General features: G+C 35.9%; 1 protein-coding gene across 6 annotated transcripts in view; it reads left to right on the forward strand.

Moving 5' to 3' along the window:
- The window catches only part of ZNF148 (zinc finger protein 148), a 138,950-nt gene that overhangs the window by 54,449 nt on the left and 62,753 nt on the right, over positions 1 to 21,748 (forward strand). The gene's annotated exons all lie outside the window — the stretch shown is intronic.

The raw sequence follows: 21,748 nt of genomic DNA on the forward strand, positions 1-21,748 counted from the left end.
TCAGTCACAGGCTCTTTGGAACAACCTGCAATGACCTCTTTATAATCTTCACTCTAAAAATTATCTCTGTGAAGTGAATTGTAATCAGCTCTGGCCTCAGTGACTTCTTTCTCAGTACCGAGGGTATTTAATTCCACATCAGTAAGCAATGCAAAAGTCTGTGTGTTCTTTAAGTACAAGTCAGTGATTGTTTCTGTATTTTGGTCACTGATCAAGTCTAGTAGTTCAGTGGCTGGCTGACTGCAGGTCCGTGGTGAGTTCCGGGAATAGTGTGGGATAAGTCACAGCCAGGCAGACCAGGCAGCGGAGCAGGGCCTTCCTGAACGTGGTGCTGATGCAGGCAGGGAGCCTGAGAAGCTGGGTGGTTTTTTTGCCTTCTTGTGTCTTTTATTTTTACCTGATGATCAGCAGAACTACAACTGTCATAAAATCTTCTATTCTTTATGTGATATTAAACCTGGATCCTTTCAGTACTTCTAATATACTGTGCTTTTTCTTTTGCTTTAGGACCTTCATGTATCCTGCTTGTATTATTCCCCTTAATCATAACCCCTCTCTGCTTTTTAAACTGATTAGTGCTTCATCATCATCAGCCTGCCACTTCTGTCCAGTCTAGGTTTACTCCCTGCAGTAGGGACTTGTTCAGTCTGTCTCTAATAGATAGTAGGCTCTTTGAGAGCATGAATTTTGTCTTATTTTTCATTATGGCCCAGGTGTTAGCACATGATGTGAATGAGTGGATAACTACTTAACGGTTGTGTTCTAATACATGTGCTCACCAACTTTTACCTAGTCCATTGTAGTAGCCTTTTCCTTTTTCCACCTGTTGATGGTGATGAATTACGTTAATTAATTTTTTAATGTTGAATCAGCCTTGCATACCTGGAGGAAATCCTACTTTGTTGTGTATAATTATTTTTATACATTTTAAAAATTCAATTTACTAGTACCTGTTGAGGATTGTTGCATCTATATTCCTGAGATAGATTGGTCTAGTTTTCTTTTCTTGCAGTGCCTTTGTTTTGATGTTAGAGTAACCCTGGTTTCATAGAATGAGTTAGGAATATTCACTCTGCTTTGGTCTTCCGGAAGAGATTGTAGAGAGTTGGTACAGTTTCTTCCTTGAGTGGTTGATGGAATTCACCAGTGAATCTGTAGGGCCTGGTACTTTCCTTTTTGGAAGGTTAGTGATTCAGTTCCTTTAATAGTTATAGATTCAGATTATATGTTTCTTCTTATGTGAGTTTTGACAGATTGTGTCTGCCAGGGAATTTGTTCAATTCATCTAGGTTATCAAATTTGTGGGCATAGAGTTGTTCATAGTATTCTTTTATTATCCTTTTAGTGTCCATGAGGTCTGTAATGATGTTCCCACCTTAATTTCTGATATCAGTAGTTTATGTCTTCTTTTTGTCTTAGCCTGACAAGAGGCTTGCTGCCTTTTTTTTTTTTTTTTTTTAAGTATGTCACCATTTGCTTATTTATTTATATTTGGTTGCGCTGGGTCTTCCTTGCTGTGTGCGGGCTTTCTCTAGTTGCAGTGAGCAGAGGCTGCTCTTTGTCTTAACAATTTTTAAGCACATAGTATTACATCCAGTGTCAGTGTACAGTCCATTGTACTCTTGTTGTGCAGTAGATCTCTAGAACTGTTTTGTCTTGCAAAGCTGAATTTCTGTACCCACTTAACACCAGTTCTTCTTTTTTACCTCCCCCTAGTAAAAGCTTACTAATTTTATAGAGAATTAGCTATTGATTTTTTTCTGTTGTTTTCCAGTTTTCAATTTCATTTATCTCTCCTCTAATTTTTATGATATCTTTTCTTATATTATTTTGGATTTAATTTGCCACTCATGGTTTTTGGGCTTCTCAGGTGGCACTAGTAGAGAACCCGCATGCCAATGCAGGAGGCACGAGCTCAGTCCCTGTGTTGGGAAGATTCCCTGGCAGAGGGCATGGCCACCCACTCCAGTATTCTTGTCTGGAGACTACCACGGACAGAAGAGCCTGGTGGGCTACAGTCCATAGGGTTGCAGAGTTGGACATGACTTTGCGACTAAACAACACTCAACACATAACGTTCAATGATACAAATTTCTCTCTAAGCACGGCGTTCACAGTGTTCCATGAATTTTGACAAGTTGTATTTTTATTTTCATTTGGTTCATTTTATCTTTTTTTTCTGAGATATGTTCTTTGATTCATGTGTTATTTGGAAGTGTGTTATTTAATCTCCAAGTTTTGGGGATTTTTCAGCTATTTTTTTGTTACTGATCTATAGTTTTAAATGGTCTGAAAGTGTATATTGTATGATTGTTTATTCTTTTAAGAAATTGTGTGTTTTATGGCCCTAAATGTTGTTTGCCTTGGCAAATGCTCCATATAAGATTGAAAAGAATAGAGTAGTCTGTTGATGGTTATAGCTTTCTTCTTGGACTGATTGTAACCTGAGCCTCACCTGTCTGTTTTTCAGATGATTTCTGTAATGATCTTTTAAAAATGAGATTTATACTGATCATTTTCCTCCCAGAAATTTCTCAGAGGTTTCTTTTTGCTAAAAAGCTGAAATGCACTCTTTTGCTTGAGCTAAAAGAGCCTTTGAATCAGGTCTCTTCTTATCTTATCCAGCCCCGGCAAGCCCTACTGCCCACTTCGTAGTTTCAGTACATTGAAATTACATTAGTTGTCCAGGTCCAATATGATTTTTTCTCTTACTTCTGTGCATGTTGGATATACCTGTAATATTCTTTGTTTGGCAGTCTACTGTTTTTCACTTCTCAGAACTTTCCTTTGTGTAATTTTTCATTATAATAACTAACTTTTCATTTCTTTGCTTGCAAGACCATGAGGTCTCTTTTCTGAAACTTGTATTTTAACTTTGTGTTCTCAGTAACTGGGCTGTGGTAGGCAGTCATATATTTTTTGAGTGAAAGAAGTCTTTTTTAATTGAGAAAAAGTTTGAAGTGAAATGTGAATCCTAAGTTAGAATTCAGAATTTTGACAGCTGCGTAAACTTGTATGTAACCCATAATGCATCAAGATATAGAATATTTTCATCATCCTAGAAAGTTTGTTTTCTTCTTGGTCAGTCCACTCCACAACAATTGTTCTGTTTCTCCACACCCCCCACCCCCCACCGCCAATCATAGATTAGTGTTGTCCCTTGAGAACTTTGGGCTTCCCTGGTCCCTTAGATGGTAAAGAATCTGCCTGCAGTGTGGGAGACCTGGGTTCAATCCCTGGGTTGAAAAGATCCCTTGGAGAAGGGAATGGATGCCCACTCTAGTATTCTTTCCTGGAGAATCCCATGGACAGAGGAGCCTGGTGGGCTAGCTACTGTACATGGGGTCGCGAAGAGTCAGACACAGTTGAGCAACTAATGTGAGAACTCTGTGTGAATGGAACCATGTGTAACTCTTCGCTCCAGCTTCTTTTGCTCAGCGTAGTATTTTTGCAGTTTTCCATGTTGGTTTAGTGTTATCAGTAACTAGTTCATTCTTTTCATTATTGATTAACATTCTGTTGTTATATTATCCTAAAATTTTATTTCCCTCTTTATGGTTATTTATTATCTCTCGTTTTCAACCTTTATGAATAAAGTCACTGTGAATGTTATTTAAAAAGTCTTTTTAAATTTCTTCTGGGTACATTTTCACAGAAGTTAAGCTGTTTCTCTTCTGTTTTCATTTTGTAATCTAGTTTCTATCTTTGCATCAGTATTACTCTTGATTGGTATATTTTCTATAGAAAATCCTGAGATCAGGTAGTGTAGGTCCTTCACTTTTGTTATTCTTTGGCAGATTACTGTGACTGTTCTAGCTTGTTTGCATTTTCATGTAAAATGCAGAATCAGCCTTTCAGTTTCTATAAAATGAACTATCTGGGTTTTAGTTGGGATTGCACTGATTGTATATATTGACTTGATAAAAACCAGCAACTAAAAAGTAGAGGCTTCCAGTCCATGAACATGATGCATTGTTATGTTTATTTAGCTTTTCTTTAACATCTCTTGGCATAGTTTTTATCATAGAGTTTCTGGACATATTTATTTGGTTAAGTTTATCCTTAAGTATTCCATGTTTAAGATGTAATTGTAAATGGTGTTTAAAAAAACTTCAGCGTCTAATTGTTCGTGGCTAGTATATAGGAATGCAGTTGATTCTTTTTATGTTGACCATGTATCCTGTGATCTTGTTATATGTACCTGTTCTAGTAAGATTCCTTCTGTTTTTTTTCAGGGTCCCTATTGTCCATACATTTTAAATCTTCCTTTCCAGTTTATATGTTTTTTACTTTTTTCTTCCTTACTGTATTGACTAGGCTTCCAGAACAGTGTTGAATAAGAGTGGTAAGAGTCGATATTTTTGCTGTTTTCCTGATCTTTAGGGGACTGTATTCAGTTTTTCACCATTAATAATTGTTTTAGCTATAAATTTTTCATAGGTTATCTTTATTTACGAAGTGGAAGATGTTTTCTTTGTAGTTTGCTGAGATTTCTTTTAAAGTTGTGAATGGATGTATGACTTCATTGATATTTTTTCTGCATCCATTAGATGATCATATAATTTTTCTTCCTTTTCTTAAAGTGAACTTAAAGTGAACATTTGATTGATTTTCAAATGTTAAGCCAATCCTGCATTCCTGGGATAAATTGTATTTGGTAATGATCCATCGTCCTTTTTATATGTTCTTGGATTCAGTTTACTGATTTTTTAAAAAGAATGTTTATGTTTATGAGGCATATTGTTTTCTTGCAGTCTTGTTTTAGGTATATTGGCCTCATAAAAAATAGTTCCTTCTCTATTTTCTGAAAGTTTATAGAAAATTGGTCTTATTTCTATCATAATAATATATGTTTAGTGGACTTTATCAATAACTTAATAGAGGGTTGAGTTTCCTTTGTGGGAAAGTTTTTACTTCCAAATTTAACTTTTAAAACATAAAAAGCTAATCAGATTTAAATTTTTTTCTTGATTCAGTTTTGACAAATTATATTTTTCAAGGAATTTGCCCATTTCATTAAAAAAATTTTTTTTAATTGAAGGATAATTGCTTTACAGAATTTTGTGGTTTGCTGTTGTACATCAACAAGAATCAGCCATAGGTGCACCCATGTACCCTTCCCCTTGGGCCTCCTCCTCATCTCCCTCCCCAAGCCACCCTTCAGCCTTTCACAGAGCCCCTGTTTGAGTTCCGTGAGTCACACAACAGATTCCCAGTGGCTGTCTATTTTGCATACATGGCATTGTAAATTTCTGTGTTACTCTCTCCATACAGCTCCCCTTCTCCCTCCTCTCCTCCCACCATGTCCTCAGGTTTGCTCTCTATGTTCGTTTCTCCATTGCTGCCCTGAAAATAAATTCATCAGTGTTATCACTTTAGATTCCATATATATGTGTCAGTACATGATATTTATATTTCTCTTTCTGACTTTTACTCTGTGTAATAGGCTCTAGTTTCATCCACATCATTAGAACAGATTCAGATGTGTTCTTTTTCATAGCTGAATAGTATTCCATTGTATGTGTGTACCACAGCTTCTTTATCCATTCATCGGTTGATGGACATCTAGGTTGCTTCCATGTTTTAGCTATTGTAAATAGTGCTGCAATGAACATTGGGGTACATGTGTCTTTTTCAGTTTTGATTTCCTCAGGGTATATGCCTAGGAGTTCATTTTTTAATTGAACAAAAATTTTCATAATATTTTCTTAATTACTTTACTGTCTAAAGGACTTGTAATAATTTCCTTTTTTACCTTGATAGTGCCAGTTGTCTTTTTCTTGATTAATCTGGGTAGAGATTTGTTGGTTTTTCTGGTCTCTTCAAAGGAGACCAGATTTTAGTGCCTTCAAAGGAGACCAGGTTTTAGTGCCTCAGTAGTAAAGAATACACCTACCAGTGCAGGAGATGCAGGAGACATGGGTTCAATCCCTGGGAGGGAAGATTGTCTGGAGGAGGGAATTGCAATCACGGCCAGGAAAATTCCATGGACAGAGGAGCTTGGCAGGCTACAGTTCATGGGGTTACAAAGAGTCAGACATGACTGAATGCACACACACATTGTTCATTTCAACTTTCATCTTTACTCTCAAGTTATTTCTTTCCTTCTGCTTGCTTTATTTTAATTTGTTCTTTTTTTCTTAGCTTTTTAAAGTAGAAGATTTGGTAGCTGTTTTAGATCTTTCTTTTTGATGTAAGCATTTTAAGCTCTAAACTTCTCAATTTCTTTTGTGATTTCTTTGTGACCCATGCTTAATTTCTGAATATTTGAAGTTTTCCAGGTATCTTTTTGTCATCGATATTTAGTCATTGTGGTCAGAGACTATACATGTACAACTTAAGTCCTTTTAAATTTGTTGAGTCTTATAAGGTCTACTGTATGGTTACTTGGTGAATGCTCTGTATTCACTGGAGAAGAATGTGGAGTCTGACTATTGTCGGGTGGGTTTTTTGTATATGTCAATTAGGTCAAGTTGGCTAGTTGTATTCTTACTTTTTTTAGTTTATTTTTATTGGAGTATAGTTGCTTTATAGTGTTGTGTTAGTTTCTATTGTACAGCAAAAATGAATCAGCCATGTGTATACATATATCCCCTCTTTTGGATTTCCTTCCCATTTAGGTTACCATAAAGGATCTAGTAGAGTTCCCTGTGCTATCTGGTAGGTTCTCATTAGTTATCTAATTTATGCACAGAATCAGTAGTGTATATATGTCAGTACCAGTCTCCCAATTTCTCCCACCCATCCCGTTTCCCTCTTGGTATCCATACATTTGTTCTCTCCATAACTCTTTTATATCCTTACTCATCTGCTTATTCTCCAGGCATTGAAGTTTGTTTGCAGAAAGATCCAATTCAGATTATACATTGCATTAATTGCCATGTCTCTTTAGTTTTCTTTAGTCTGAGTTGGTTCCTCTCTTTAAAAATTTTATGATCATCATACATAAAAATTACCATTTATTTTGTAGAATGTCATTCTACAAATGACAGGTTTATATGATTTTTCCTTTTAGAGAGACTTAAGTTGTTATTTTGGCAGGCATATTGCAAAAAGTGATGCTATGTTTGTTCCCCATTGCATTTGAACATGTGGCACATGATTTTTATTTTCCCCCTTCTGATGATGGTTCACTTTGATCAGTTAATTGAGGTAGGGTCTGCCAGGTTTTGCCAGTGTAAAGTTAATCTTATCCCTCATCATACGTTGAAATTTGTTTATTTATTTATTTATATCAATATTGATTTTGGAGTTTTATTCACTGGGTAAAATCTACTACTATGATTAATACTTAGTTGAAGATTTGGCCAATCTGATCCTCTTCAGGTTGGCTTTTGTGTTCTTTTGACCTGTCCCATCAGTCCTTGAGCACTTCCTTCCTTTAAGTCATGAGATGGTCTAGGCTTATATTGTATTTTACCTGCCCCATCCCTGGAATCAGACAATTTTTCTAAGGAGTCCTAGTTCGTTTTAGTGGAGAATGGTATTTAGAAGCCAAGATCTGAGTGCTCATTGCTGGTGGAGTATAACTGCTCCCAGGACTGTTAGTGGATAAAGCCAGAGAATATATGTGTATATGTATATACTTACATACATTTATATGTATATATGTACATACATTTACATCTATAATTATCTGTTTATCTATAAGTATTGAAAACCATGAGTTCACACTGATACCTCCAATTATAGTCCATTACCACGGAGTACAGTTTAGTTTGCTTCCTCACATATTTTATGAGTCCTTTCTCAGACTGTGATAAACCTGATTCTGTTATCCTTAATATATTTATTTACTTACTTGATCAGATCCTCCCCCCAACCCCTGTATGTAGCTGTTTTCCCTTTAGCACTGTTGCCCTTCTCCCCTTCCTATACAGGCAGATGCTCTCTTCACCCGACTCCTATACTCCGTGGCAGTGCAAGCCATGCCTTGTCTCCTGCATGGACGTCTTCCTCCCCCTGCACGTGCTTTGGCAGTTGCGCTGGGCCTCCCTCACCACATGGATCCCTTCTCATACACTGTGCTGGTCCATGCACAGTCCTCCCACCACTTAGTCCAGGGACCTTGCTGAAGGCTGCTCTTCCCCCACGGCACAGACCCTTCTTTATGTTGCTTGGGCTCTGACACCTCATGCTGAACTGCCCTTTTATCTGGAGAACTTTCTCTGTCTGCTTACACTCTGATGTCTTGCTTTGGGCAGCCCTCCCATGCCAGTGCCCTCTTCATTCTGTCTTCATTCTCCAGAGTATGGCCTTAGAGGTGAATGGTTCATGGAGCCTAAGAAGATAGGGAAAGTCAGGAAGGGGAAGGGATAAGATTTATCCTTTTCTTTTCTTTAAAAAAAACCTTAATTTTGAAATTATATAGATTCATAGGTAGTTGCAAAAATAATACAGAGAAGTTCCATGTACCCAGTCTGGCAGTTTCTCCCCAGTGATTGCATTTTATATAACTGTGGTACAAAATCTCAAAATAAAGAAATTGACATTGCTACAACATGTCCATTTTTGTCTGCTTTATCCTACAAGTAGATACAGAACTAATCCTTCATACCCAAAGATCTCCCTGGTGCTACCCCTCTAGTCACACTGCTTCTTGTTGTCCCCACCATTCCTAACTCCTGGATATCCTACCCTACTCTGTTTTCCATCTCTAAAACTTCTTCATTTTGAGAATATTGTATCTCAGATATTGGAATCAATATATTAAGTGCCCTTTTGAGATTGACTTTTTTCACTTAATGTAATGCCCTCAAGAGCCATGTGAGTTGTATATATAAATGCTTTGTTCTTTTTTTTTAATGTATAGTAGTGTTCCATGGTAAAGCTCAGCTGGTTAAGAATCCACTTGCAATGCAGGAGACCCCGGTTTGATTTCTGGGTCAGGAAGATCCCTTGGAGAGGGGCTAGGCTACCCACTCCAGTATCCTTGGGCTTCCTTGGTGACTCAGATGGTAAAGAATCCGCCTGCCGTGTGGGAGGTTTGGGTTCGATCCCTGGGTTGGGAAGATCCCCGGAAGAGGGCATGGCAACCCACTCTAGTATTCTTGCCTGGAGAATCCCCATAAACAGAGGAGCCTGGAGGGCTGTAGTCCATAGGGTTGCAAAGATTCGGGCACGACTGAGCGACTAAGCACACACACACAGAATTTCATGGTATGGTTGTTAAGTCAGTTCAGTCGCTCAGTCGTGTCTGATTCTTTGTGACCCCATGGACTGCAGCACGCCAGGCTTCCCTGTCCATCACCAACTCCTGGAGCTTGCTCAAACTCACGTCCATCGAGTCAGTGATGCCATCCAACCATCTCATCCTCTGTTGTCCCCTTCTCCTCCTGCCTTCAATCTTTCCCAACATCAGGGTCTTTTCCAAGGAGTCAGTTCTTCGCATTGGGTGGCCAGAGTTTTGGAGTTTCAGCTTCAGCATCAGTCCTTCCAATGAATATTCAGTACTGATTTCTTTGAGGATTGACTGATTTGATCTCCTTGCAGTCCAAGGGACTCTCAAGAGTCTTCTCCAACACCACAGTTAAAAAGTATCAATTCTTTGGCACTCAACTTTCTTTATAGTCCAACTCTCACATCCATACACGACTACTGGAAAAACCATAGCTTTGACTAGATGGACTTTTGTCGGCAAATGAGGGACATTTTAGTTGTTTCCATGTTTTGGGTATTATAGGTAAAGCTGCTGTGAACATTGATGTGTAGGTTTTTGGGTGAACATAGGTATACATAGCTCTAGGATAAATACCCTGTCATACCCTTGCCACTGGATATAATCACTTCTAACATTTCTTTGATATGCATACCAAGCATAGGATCATGGTGCCTTTTATCTCTTCATTTATCAGCATATTTTGAACTTTTCTCAACTCTTTATTCTTCTAATGCTTCTTAAATATCTGCTTGATATTCCAAATTTTGGGTAATCCATAGTTGAATCCTGTTACTCCTAATAGATAATGATAAATCTGAGTTCATTCTGAGAATGAATCAATGGAAAGTTATCTCATACTGAATACCAAATGGCAGAATTTAGGGTTTGTGTAATATTGTTTTATAGAAGAACTTAACACAGATGAGAAATTATATCCCTTACTTATTACTTATGCATTCCTGCTGGTAAGGCAGAGTTGTGAAGGGCAGATCTTGGGATCATGAATATACATTTTTGAGTTAAAGAGAGGGCGTTGATGTAGAACAGTATGATCTAGGTCCCTCACAGTGTGAAAACTTAAGCTCCAAGGCCTTTCATCCTTTCTAGAGTGTATGCTAAAAGTCTTTTAAAAATAGATATTGAACATGTTGATTTTTTTTCCTTTTATTTGCTAATTCTCTTGGAAGTCACAGAACTTTACTTCATATTAACTTTTTAGTTAATTCAAAACAGAAAGTTGAGTTTTGTGTTTCCTTAAACTGTTAATAACAGTTTAGGTTCTGTAGCCTGTATAAACTCCCTATTGTTCTATGATAGTTGAAGTAAAGTTCTTCATTTGTGATAACTGCTGGCTTTTGGGATTTATCATGACCTTATTACTCTAAATCAGACACCCAGTTTTAGCTATGTGGCTGTACATTTTCAACAGCAATCTGCAAGCCGACTTTCAAATGTCTATAGTTTGCTCAGTAGAACTTAGTTTTCTAGTATGTTAGAAATATGAATTAAAATGAACTAAAATTAATATTTCATTTCTGGAGAAGGCAATGGCACCCCACTCCAGTACTCTTGACTGGAAAATCCCGTCGACGGAGGAACCTGGTAGACTGCAGTCCATGGGGTCGCACAGTCGGACACGACTGAAGCGACTTAGCAGCAGCAGCAGCAGTATTTGAGTTCCTTAGTTGCATTAGCTACATTTCAAGTGATCAGTAGTCATATGTGGTTAATGACTTTTGTATTAGACAGCATAAAGAATATTTCCATTATTTCAGGAAATTTTGGATAGCATTGTGTTAGAAAGCTTTTCAACTTAAAAATTAATTTCAGGAATTTGAAAAAAAAGTATTTGGCTTGTCCTTTTAATTCCTTTTATAGAAAAGGGATTGGAAACTTTGTGGACTGATGTCAGATATGTTGAAGAATAAAAGACATGTTTATATTGACAGAATGAAACAAATTATTATTTGTAATGATATATGCCACATTTGTTTCCTAGGAAGGTACTGAATTGCACTTGAATGAAAGAATTTTTTAAATCATTTATAGTCAAGTCATGTCCGACTTTTTTGCGACCCCATGGACTGTGGCCTATAGCCTCCTCTGTCCATGGGATTTTCCAGGCAAGAATACTGGAGTGGGTTGCCATTTCCTACCCAAGGAAATTGCCTGGTAGCTGAGTTGGTAAAGAATCTTCCTGCAGTTCAGGAGACCCAGGTTCAATCCCTGGGTTGGGAAGATCCCATTTTATGTAAATTAAGAGCTATAAAAAAAATCATGCTCCAGTCATATAATGATATAATAAAGTGTAAAGTATCTCAAGTGTTTTTGATTTCTGAAAAAAAATATACTTTAGCAGTCATGAAGCTTTTTATTTTAGTCATGAATTTCTGTGCTGAAAGCAGTATGAATAGACCTGTAGACATCCTTTTATGCATTTTGTATTCATGATTATTTTAATGGCTTAGGAAACTCAAGACATACTTGGCCATTGCTGTAAAACCTCTCTTTTGTTTTTAGTTTTAAAAGTTGCCTTAAATCCTGTCATTAGTTTAAGCAGGATTGTATAGACATTTCCCCAAATACATTTTGCTCCAGTGAATAAAACTTTAACATGCTGTTGCTAGGAATTTGAGTACATGTCCTGGAATAAGTGTCTTTTCCTTTCCTATTTAACAAAATGAGAAGAAAAAAGAATTATTTTATTTGTGTCAGTGATTTTAAAATACTAGTTTTGCCATGTATTTTGTACTCTGTTTTAGTCACGGGATTGGATTACATTTATTGGTGTCAATGATCTTTTACAGTCATCTTGAAAGGTGACAGATCTATTTGATTTTGTTTATTTGCTTAAGTAGTCATTGGTAGAATATGTTTCTTCCTCTCTTTTTGGCTAAATCCCGATTTGTTATCTCTATTACACTGTATACTTTTTCAATAAAGTTATTTATTAGTTATAGCCAGTTCTTATTACTCTCTGTTTCTTTTAAGGTTCATTTGAGGGATTCAGAAGTAATTTTATGTTTATTGGCTCTTGGGTCCTTGTCTTTTGAGGCATTTGTGTTGACTTTTTTTGTGTTTGCATGCTTTAAGAAGTACCCCCCTATTCAAATACTTTTCACTTCATCATACTCTTTGAGTATTATTTTCAGAGATAGATTTATTAATTGAGCTTATTTTAAAGAGAATAGATGGTAGTTTATATCAGTTCCCTAAGGTTATTTTTTTAAACAAGATTTTACTCTTTTATGTGGCTCTTGGAAAGTATCCTATGTGATAGGAATCTATTTTAGCAGAAAATATAGAATAAGTAACCTTGCTTTATAGTTTTTCTTGATGAGAGTCATATTATTGCTTCTTATTATTGATTTCAACTCACCTGGTAAGTAAATATATCAATGTATCTCTATTAGTAGGTTGTTTTAGGGAGCTAACCTAGAATGATCTATTTTTCAGTATTCTCCAGTGCTCTTAAAGTTATTAGACTCAACTTTTTTTTTCCACTTAGGTGGGCGTAAATTGTTAATAGAAGTTTTCTTTCTATATTCTTTAATAACATAACTAGTTTCCTAACACTTTTCATATAGTTCTATGTGATACTTGGTATCTAAGTGATTGATCTGGAATTGTGAGATAGTGGTACGGAGTGAGAGTTACACTCTTAGATCAAGTGGTGCCCAAACTGGAAGTCGTAGCCGAGACTGACAGCATCCGTCTAGCGAGATCAGTCTCAGAGATGTGGACTTTGACTTTTTCATACTTGTATAATGAAGTTTATTGTAAAAGGACTACAGAGTCATTATAAAAATTAGTATAGAAGAGAACAAAAAAAGTAAAAGTTCCTTGTTTTCTACTCTAATTCCAGAGAGATAACTGCTAATACTGATACCCTAAAAATTTTAAGTTTATAGAAAAACATTCAGAATGTGTCTTTATTTCTATATGTGTTTTGTAAATATATATCTCATGAAAATATACATATATTTTGTTTTACACACATTAGATAATGTTATTTTTGTATATTTTTGAAGTCTGCGTTATTCATTTAATAATATTTTGTAGAAATTTCCATGTTATTACATCTGAGGTTTGCTTTTTTATTCTAATGAATGATTAAATGATGTGCCATGTTTTATTTAATCACTCCCCTATTGATGAATATTTATGTTATTGCTAGATTTGTTTGGATGAAATAATGATGAAAGGATCATGCTTGTGTATATAGATATCCATATGATACAAGCATGTTTCTTGTATCTGTCTATATATCTGCATATTTGTAATGCTTTTTCTCTAGGTGTATATCTTTTTATTGAAATACAGCATTTATCCAGAAAAGTGCACAAATTGTTAGTGATGAATTTCCTCAAAAGTGACATATATGTGTAATTACTACCCTGATTAAGATATAGAACATTATCAGTATCCCAGAGGCCCTCCCCTGTATCCCTTTTAGTCACAACACTCCTCTGATTCCTAAAGATAGCTGCTTCCTATCAGAACACTTTTATCACAGTTAGTTAGCTTTCTCTGACTTTTGAATTCTGTATGTACTAATATTTGTTTTCTTTTGCATTTTTTAATGAGATGTATCCGTCCATGTTATTGCAAGTATTAGTAGTTTATTCTCATTTCTGTGTCATTGTCAGCAGTGTGAATATATCAAAACTTATTCTTTGTAGCATAATAGGCATCTTGTTTCATGATGTTGACTGTTCTGAAAAGTGCTGCTGCAAATAGGTTTTGGAGGGGATGGTCAGGTGACATGCTTCGTGGTTTGCAGGATCTTAGTTACCTGACCAGGGACTAAACCTGGGCCCTGGCAGTGAAAGCAGTGAGTCGTAGCCACTGGATTGCCAAGGAATTTCCTGCTGCAAATATTCTTCAATGTGTCTTTTGGTGCATATACACACTCATTTCTGTTGGTTATATCCTGGAGTTTGCTCGGTATGCATATGTTCAGCTATAGGAGTTACTATCCAGAAGTTTTTCTCAGTGGATTTGCCAGTTTATACTAATTGTTCTCTATCCATGATATTCGGCATTGTCAGTACTTTAATTTTAACTATTTTGGTGGGTTGGTAGTAGTATTTCAGTGTGGGTTTTTTTTTTTTTTTTCCAATTTGCATTTCACTGATAACTAATGTGAGTGCCTTTCATGTTTACTGACAATTTGGATATTATTTTTTTGTAAAGTGCATGTTCATCTTTTGCTCTTTTTTCTATTAGGGTGTTCCTTTCTCTTACAGATTTGTGGTAATTCTTTTATATTTGTTGGATATATATATATATCAATTATCTTTTCTACGCTTCCACTGTGACTTGCCTTTTTACTCTTTCGATGAACAGGAGTCAGTGTTAATGAAGTTCTGTTTATGTCTTTTCCTTTTGGTGTCTCATGTGTCCTGTTTAAGAGTTCTTTGCCTGCCCCAAGGTTATGACGATATTTTCCTTTGTTAACTTCTGGAAACTTTATAGTTTTCCTTTCCCATTTAGATCAGTAGTCTGTTTGGAATTGATTTTTGCTGATGATGTGAGATAGGGGGTCACGATTTACTTGATGACTTTTGCTTTTTTTCCTAACTCACCCATAGAAATTTTTTCGCTTTCACTTTGCTGGCTTAATATTTCAATTCTTCCAATAAGTTAGTATATTAAGATAGTAATAAATAGATTTTTCTTTGATTAATCTTAAGAATTTGTACTAAGACTGGACTTAATGTCTTTTTAGGGTTATAAAATAATACATTGTTAAGAAAATGTAAAAATTTGAAAGCTAAGCTATCACAACATTGTTAATCAGCTATACCCCAATACAAAATGCTTTTGGTATTAAAAAAAATAAAAATTAAATTTAAAAAAGCTATCAAGATAATAGAAATTGCTGCAATCTTACTACTCTAAGATAATCACTACTAACATTTCATTGTTAGCATTTTAGTGTCTCGTTTGTTTTTCTGCATATATATTTGTGTGTGTAAAATTTGCTGCCTATGTATTTGTGTTTGTGTAAAATTGTAAAAATGTATTTATCCGTATTTATTAATATCATTTAACCTTAAACCATGAGCATCTCAATATATTATTAAAATTATTCAAAAGTAAGATTTCTCGTTCCTATTATCATATAGCTGTATTGTAATTTATCTCACTATTTCTTTGCTGTGTATTAGACTGTTTGCACTTTATTTACAGTTGTAAATGTTATTGTGATGTTATATGTAGATAGTGTTGTCATGTGAGATTATTTCTTCTGTATAGATTTCCTAAAACTCTTGACATACACTGTCTAATTTGTAGTCCACAAATGTTGATCGATTTATTCTCCCTCTAGTAGTGTGTGAGATTCCCAACTTAATTGCTTTAAAAATGATCTAGAATAGGAAATGTGGAATATAATTTCCAGATTTGTGTGTGATACTAAGAGAAATAACTGGACTTGGTCTTGATTTGGGAGTGGAGAAGAAAATTAAAAGATGTCTTTAGACGAGAGACTGGGTTGCTGAAAGGTAGGGGGAAGAAGAGAGAAGTAGGGAATTTAGAAGGAGGTTCTGATGTGACAAAAGATTTTATTTTTAGCAATAATGAATTTTAGGTAATAGGATGTATTAAGTTGAGATGCTCTATAGAAATTGATAAGTCTTCTGTGTACCTAAGCAATTACATATCTGCGGTTGTATAGTAATAATTAATAACCATAGATATTTACTTAGAACTTACAGTTTTTGTGTAATCTAATTGGATTTTCTGATGTGTATAAACTGGATATTATTACTGCCGCTACCTAACAGGTGAGAAAATGATTATGATAGTGAAAGTGAAAGTGAAGTTGCTCAGTCGTGTCCAACACTTTGTGACCCCATGGACCGTAGCCTACCAGGATCTTCCATCCATGGGATTTTCCAGGCAAGAATATTGGAGTGGGTTGCGATTTCCTTCTCCAGGGGATAGTCCCGACCCAGGAATCGAACCCGGGTCTCCTGCATTGTAGGCAGATGCTTTACCGTCTGAGCCACCAGGGAAGTCATGATAATGAATGGCATCAAAAATCAACTGTATAATGCTATATGCCATAGTTAATGATTTACATATATAATCCCATTAACTCTGCAGAGAGTCTATGAGAATTTTTTATTCCCTCCATTTATGGGTGAGGAAAGTTACGAATGACTAAATTTTAGTTGTTTAGCTTGACACTGCTAGTATCACTGTTTGGGATTAGATTGTGTTTCTGACACTGCTAGTATTACTCTTTGGGATTGGATTGTCTATTTCTTTTAACTCTCAACCTGTGCTTTTTTTGTTTTTCCATACTACTTTTGGAAGCCAAGTTTACCCAATAATAATTGAAAGAGGTAGGATTGAAATTCAGGTCTTATGCTTTATCTAAATAGTGTTGACATTTTGTCCACATTGTTGTTTTTTAAATTATTTCCTTTCTCTAGAACCACTAGAAATTCTTTCCATATTCTGGAAGCAACCAAGCTATAGTTTATATAAGGGAAAAAGAAGTATGTTTGTGCAAAAATCATTTTAAAATGTTTGAATGATTTATTAGATTTATAAAGAAGCAGTTATAGTAATGGAAGTAGCATTGAACTAAGAGATATAAAATCCTGGTTTAAGTACTGGTGTTGAAATCTAGTCCCCGTGATAGCCTAGGTAAGACACTTGCCTCTGTGATAGTTTCTTCATTGGTAATGCGAGAATAAAAGATAATTCACAGATTACAGTAATTAGGGTCTCTCTTGCTGGAATTGGAAGACTTGGGTGTAAGTTTTTGTTTCCCTTCTTAAACAAATAACCTTTCTCAGCCTTAGATTTCTTATTTGTAAAATGGGATGAAAATGCTTACCTCATGGTCTTACTGTAGGATTAAATGCAGTAGTTTGTACAGGGTAGAGACCACGTGCACCCACTTCCTTCCCTGCATGCCTTGCAAGCATTGTATCCATAGCACCTAGAAGAGTGTCTGGCACATAGTAAATATTAGATAAATCTTAGTTACTATGCTGAGGAGGAATCACAAATTTGTAGAACACTATATAAATGCTGTTTTTTGTTTAATTGTAGTAGATTTACAATATGTTGATATCTGGTTTACAGAAAAGTGACTCAATTATATATGTGTGTATATGAATATATACACCTATACACATATTCTTTTCCATTGTGGTTTGTAACAGGATTTTGGATATAATTCTCTGTGCTATACTGTAGGATCTTGTTTATTTTATATATATTAGTTTGTATCTGCCAATCAAAAAGTCCTAATTTATCCTTCCTCCACCTTACTCCTTTGGTAAACATAAATTTGTTCTGTGTCTGTGAGTCTGTTTCATAAATTCATTTGTGTCATATTTTAGATTCTGTGTTATCAGTGGTATCATATGATACTTGTCTTCCTCTTCCTGACTCACTTCACTTAGTATGATATTCTCTAGGTCCATCCATGTTGCTGCAGATAGTGTTGGTTTATTCTTTTTTATGACTGAGTAGTATTCCATCGTGTATGTACATATGTGGCCTCCCTGATGGCTCAGATAGCAAGGAATCCGCCTGCAGTGTGGGAGGCCTGGGTTTGGTCCCTGGGTCAGGAAGGTCCCTTGGAAGGAGGGCATGGCAACCCACTCTAGGATTCTTGCCTGGAGAATCCCCATGGACAGAGGAGCCTGGTGGGCTACAGTACATGGGGTCACAGAAAGACATACATGACTGAGTGACTAAGCACATATTTGTATGTATGTGTGATATATATATACATATACACACACACATATATATATAATCTTCTTCTATATATCATATATAAAATATATATCATATATTTATATATAAAATATATATATATCGCAAAGAGTTGGACATGACTGAGCAACTGAACTGAACTGATATCATCTTCATTCTTCTGTCAGTAGACATTTAGGTTGCTTCCATGTTTTGGCTGTTGTTAATAATGCTGTCATGAACTTTGAGATGTATGTGGTTTTTTTTTTGAATTATAGTTTTTTTCAGATACATGCCCAGGAGTGGTATTGCTGGATAATATGGATAATATTGCTGGATAATATTGCTGGATAAAAACGCTAGTTTTAGTTTTCTGAGGACCAATTTACATTTCCAACAACTGTGTAGGTGAAGTGAAAGTGAAAGGCACACAGTTGTGTCTGACTCTTTGAGACCCCATGGACTATACAATCCATGGAATTTTCCAGGCCAGAATACTGGAATGGGTAACCATTCCCTTCTCCAGGGGATCTTACCAACCCAGGGATGGAACCCAGGTCTCCTGCATTGCAGTGGGATTCTTTACCAGCTGAGCCACCATTTCCCTTTTCTCCACACCCTCTCCTGCTTAAATGCTAATTATTTTTAAAAACAGCTTTATTGAGATATACTTGGTATAAGAAAAAACCCTGCATATATTAAATGAATAGAATTGATGTTTGGAATGTTAAGTATTTTTGTAGTTAGAAAAATTGTAGAATAGTTTCAAAAAACTTTTTATTATGAAATAATTTTAGATTTGTAAGAAAGGTGCAGAAATAGTACCAAGTTCACCTAAACCCATCATCTAGCTTCCTTAATATCAAAGCTTATGCAACCATAGTACAGTTATCAAAGCCAGGAACTTAATGTTGATAAATACTATTAAAGAAACTAGAGAACTTAGTTGAATATCATGTTTTTCCCCTAATGTTCCTTTTCTGTTCCAGGATTCCATGTTATATTTAGTTGTTAAATCTTCTTGAGTCTCCACTCTTTGATGACAATTCAGTCTTTCCTTATCTTATATGACCTTGATAGTTGATGGGTATTGGTTATTTTGTAGAATGACTTTTAATTTGAATCTTTCTGATGTATTCTTATGATTAGATTGGTGCTTTCATTTTTTGACAAATCCCACAGAAGTGTTGTCCTCGTTTCAGAGCATCGTATCAGGGATTATAAAATGTGGAGATATGTCGTCTTATTGGTGTTACTACATTCTCTGTGCTTTGGTAAGGTGATAAGTGCCAGTTTTCCCCACTTTAAAGTCACTTTTTTCTCTTCTGTAATTGGCAGATATCTTGTAGGAAATATTGAATAGTTTGAGTCTGTTTAAATATACTATTTCTACTCAGATTTTTAGCATCCATTGGTGGGTCCTGCCAACTGTTGTTATTAATGTGGCATTTACCTAAATGTGAATTTGTATTTTCTTCATTCCTTCTATATTTACATTAATTGTAGCTGTCCCTTCCCTCCATTAAAAAAAACTCCATTTATATCAGAATGGATATTTGTTTTATTCTTTGCATTATAATCTGGTACTACCATTTATTTTTTTCTCACATTGTTTCAGCTTGCCCATTAGGAACTCTTTCAGACAAGCTCTTGTGTCCTTTTGACATGCGCTCCAGTTTTTGGCACCACAAAATGTTCCAAGGTCATCTTTATATATAGTTCTCCTTGCCCAGCTTTGAAATCAGTCACTTCTCCAAGGAACTCCGGTTCCTTTTGTTTGGACAATGGTAGTTAGAAACTAAGTTTTAGATGCTAGGTATGTTTCATTGCTTCTTAGTGATCATAGCACACAGAGCTAGGCATTATGTGTGTGTCTGCTAATTGACAGATGCACACACATCTATACTAATTTATGTTGGTTGGGCCAAGACATCTGTATTGAACGAGATTGAATGGAGAAAAGGGAGGGAATGCAAAATATAGTTAAGATGTATCTAGATCAGTGGTTCTCAAAATTTCTGGCCTTGGAACCCCTTTGCTCTTAAAAATTTTGAAATCTCTTAACTCTTGCTTCTGTTGGTTATGTATGTTGATATTTACCATTTTATAAATTAAAACAATTAAAAATTTTATTTTTATAAGTGAATTGCATTACATGTTAACAGCATTTTTTTAATGAAGTATAACTTTTCTAAAATAAAAAATTCTGTGAGAATTTGTCTTAAAATTTTACAGTCTGTTTATTGTCTGGCTTATCTCATATTTGCTAGTATATTTAGTCTGTGGTGACATCACATGTTCGCTTCTGAATACTGCTGCTATATACTCGTAAGAGGAGAGTGAAAAAAAAAAACCCCATGTATTATAGTGAAAGTGTTTTTTTTCTCATGGACCACCCATGAGAAAGAATGTCAGGGATCTTCAGGAGTCCCTGGACCACACTTTGAGAACTGTTGATAGAGATTTACTAAAACTCTTACAAAATAAAGGTACTTAATATAGTAAAACAATGGATCCAGAAGAACTTCTGTGAGGAACAGGGAAGAACTTGAACCATGATGCTACAGAAGTTAATAGAATTTCTGGGTAAGATGGGGATTGCACCATTGCAGGTAAGATAATTTGATTTGATCACTTGTTCCAGCTCATCTTACAGTTACTAAATTGTAAGATGCTGATATAGCAACCAAAATACAAATTTTTAATGAGAAGTATTATAGAGGAGTAGATTAGAATGTTTGTTGTGAACTGTGAGTCCCTGAACCTTTTCAAAATCAAAAGATAGTTATGGACTTTCTCAAGCCCTGACAAATGTAGCGCGTATCAGAAGTTGACACGCCGTCAGGTCAGGCAGAAAGGGAGGGTTGTGGTTTGTGAGTCACTCCAAGGCCTGTCCGTCAGTGTGCTGCTTCCCCTTCCTGCCCTGTGCTGTGGATTGGTGAGCTTGCAGTTAGAAACCTTCCTGTGGACTGGTTATATCTGTTATTTCCAAAACCATCCTGGAAATAAACACATGCATGCATATCCATAGGGATATATTCTTGGTGTTAAATTTCTCTTTTCCTGGATTCCATGAGTTCTTTCAGATATTGCTAACATTATTGAGGCAGTATATCTCAGTTCAGTTCAGTTGCTCAGTTGTGTCTGACTTTTTGCGACCCCATGAACCGCAGCATTCCAAGCCTCCCTGTCCATCACCAATTCCCGGAGTCCACCCAAACCCATGTCCATTGAGTCGGTGATGCCTTCCAACCATCTCATCCTCTGTCGTCCCCTTCTCCTCCTGCCCTCAATCTTTCCCAGCATCAGGGTCTTTTCAAATGAGTCAGCTCTTCGCATCAGGTGGCCAAGATGTGGAGTTTCCGCTTCAATATCAGTCCCTTCAGTGAACACCCAGGACTAATCTCCTTTAGGATGGACTAGTTGGATCTCCTTGCAGTCCAAGTGACTCTCAAGAGTCTTCTCCAACACCACAATTCAAAAGCATCAATTCTTCTGTGCTCAACTTTCTTTATAGTCCAACTCTCAGATCCATACATGACTACTGGAAAAACCATAGCCTTGACTAGATGTGCCAAAGTAATGTCTCTGCTTTTTAATATGCTGTCTGGGTTGGTCATAACTTTCCTTCCAAGGAGCAAATGTCTTTTAATTTCATGGCTGCAGTCACCATCTGCAGTGATTTTGGAGCCCAGAAAAATAAAGTCAGCCACTGTTTCCACTGTTTCCCCATCATTTGCCATGAAGTGATAGGACTGGACGCCATGATCTTAGTTTTCTTTTTTTTTTTTTTTCCATTTATTATTAGTTGGAGGCTAATTACTTTACAATATTGTAGTGGTTTTTGCCATACATTGACAT

This window comes from Dama dama, chromosome 19 (assembly GCF_033118175.1).
Source record: "Dama dama isolate Ldn47 chromosome 19, ASM3311817v1, whole genome shotgun sequence".
NCBI classification, from domain to species: domain Eukaryota; kingdom Metazoa; phylum Chordata; class Mammalia; order Artiodactyla; family Cervidae; genus Dama; species Dama dama.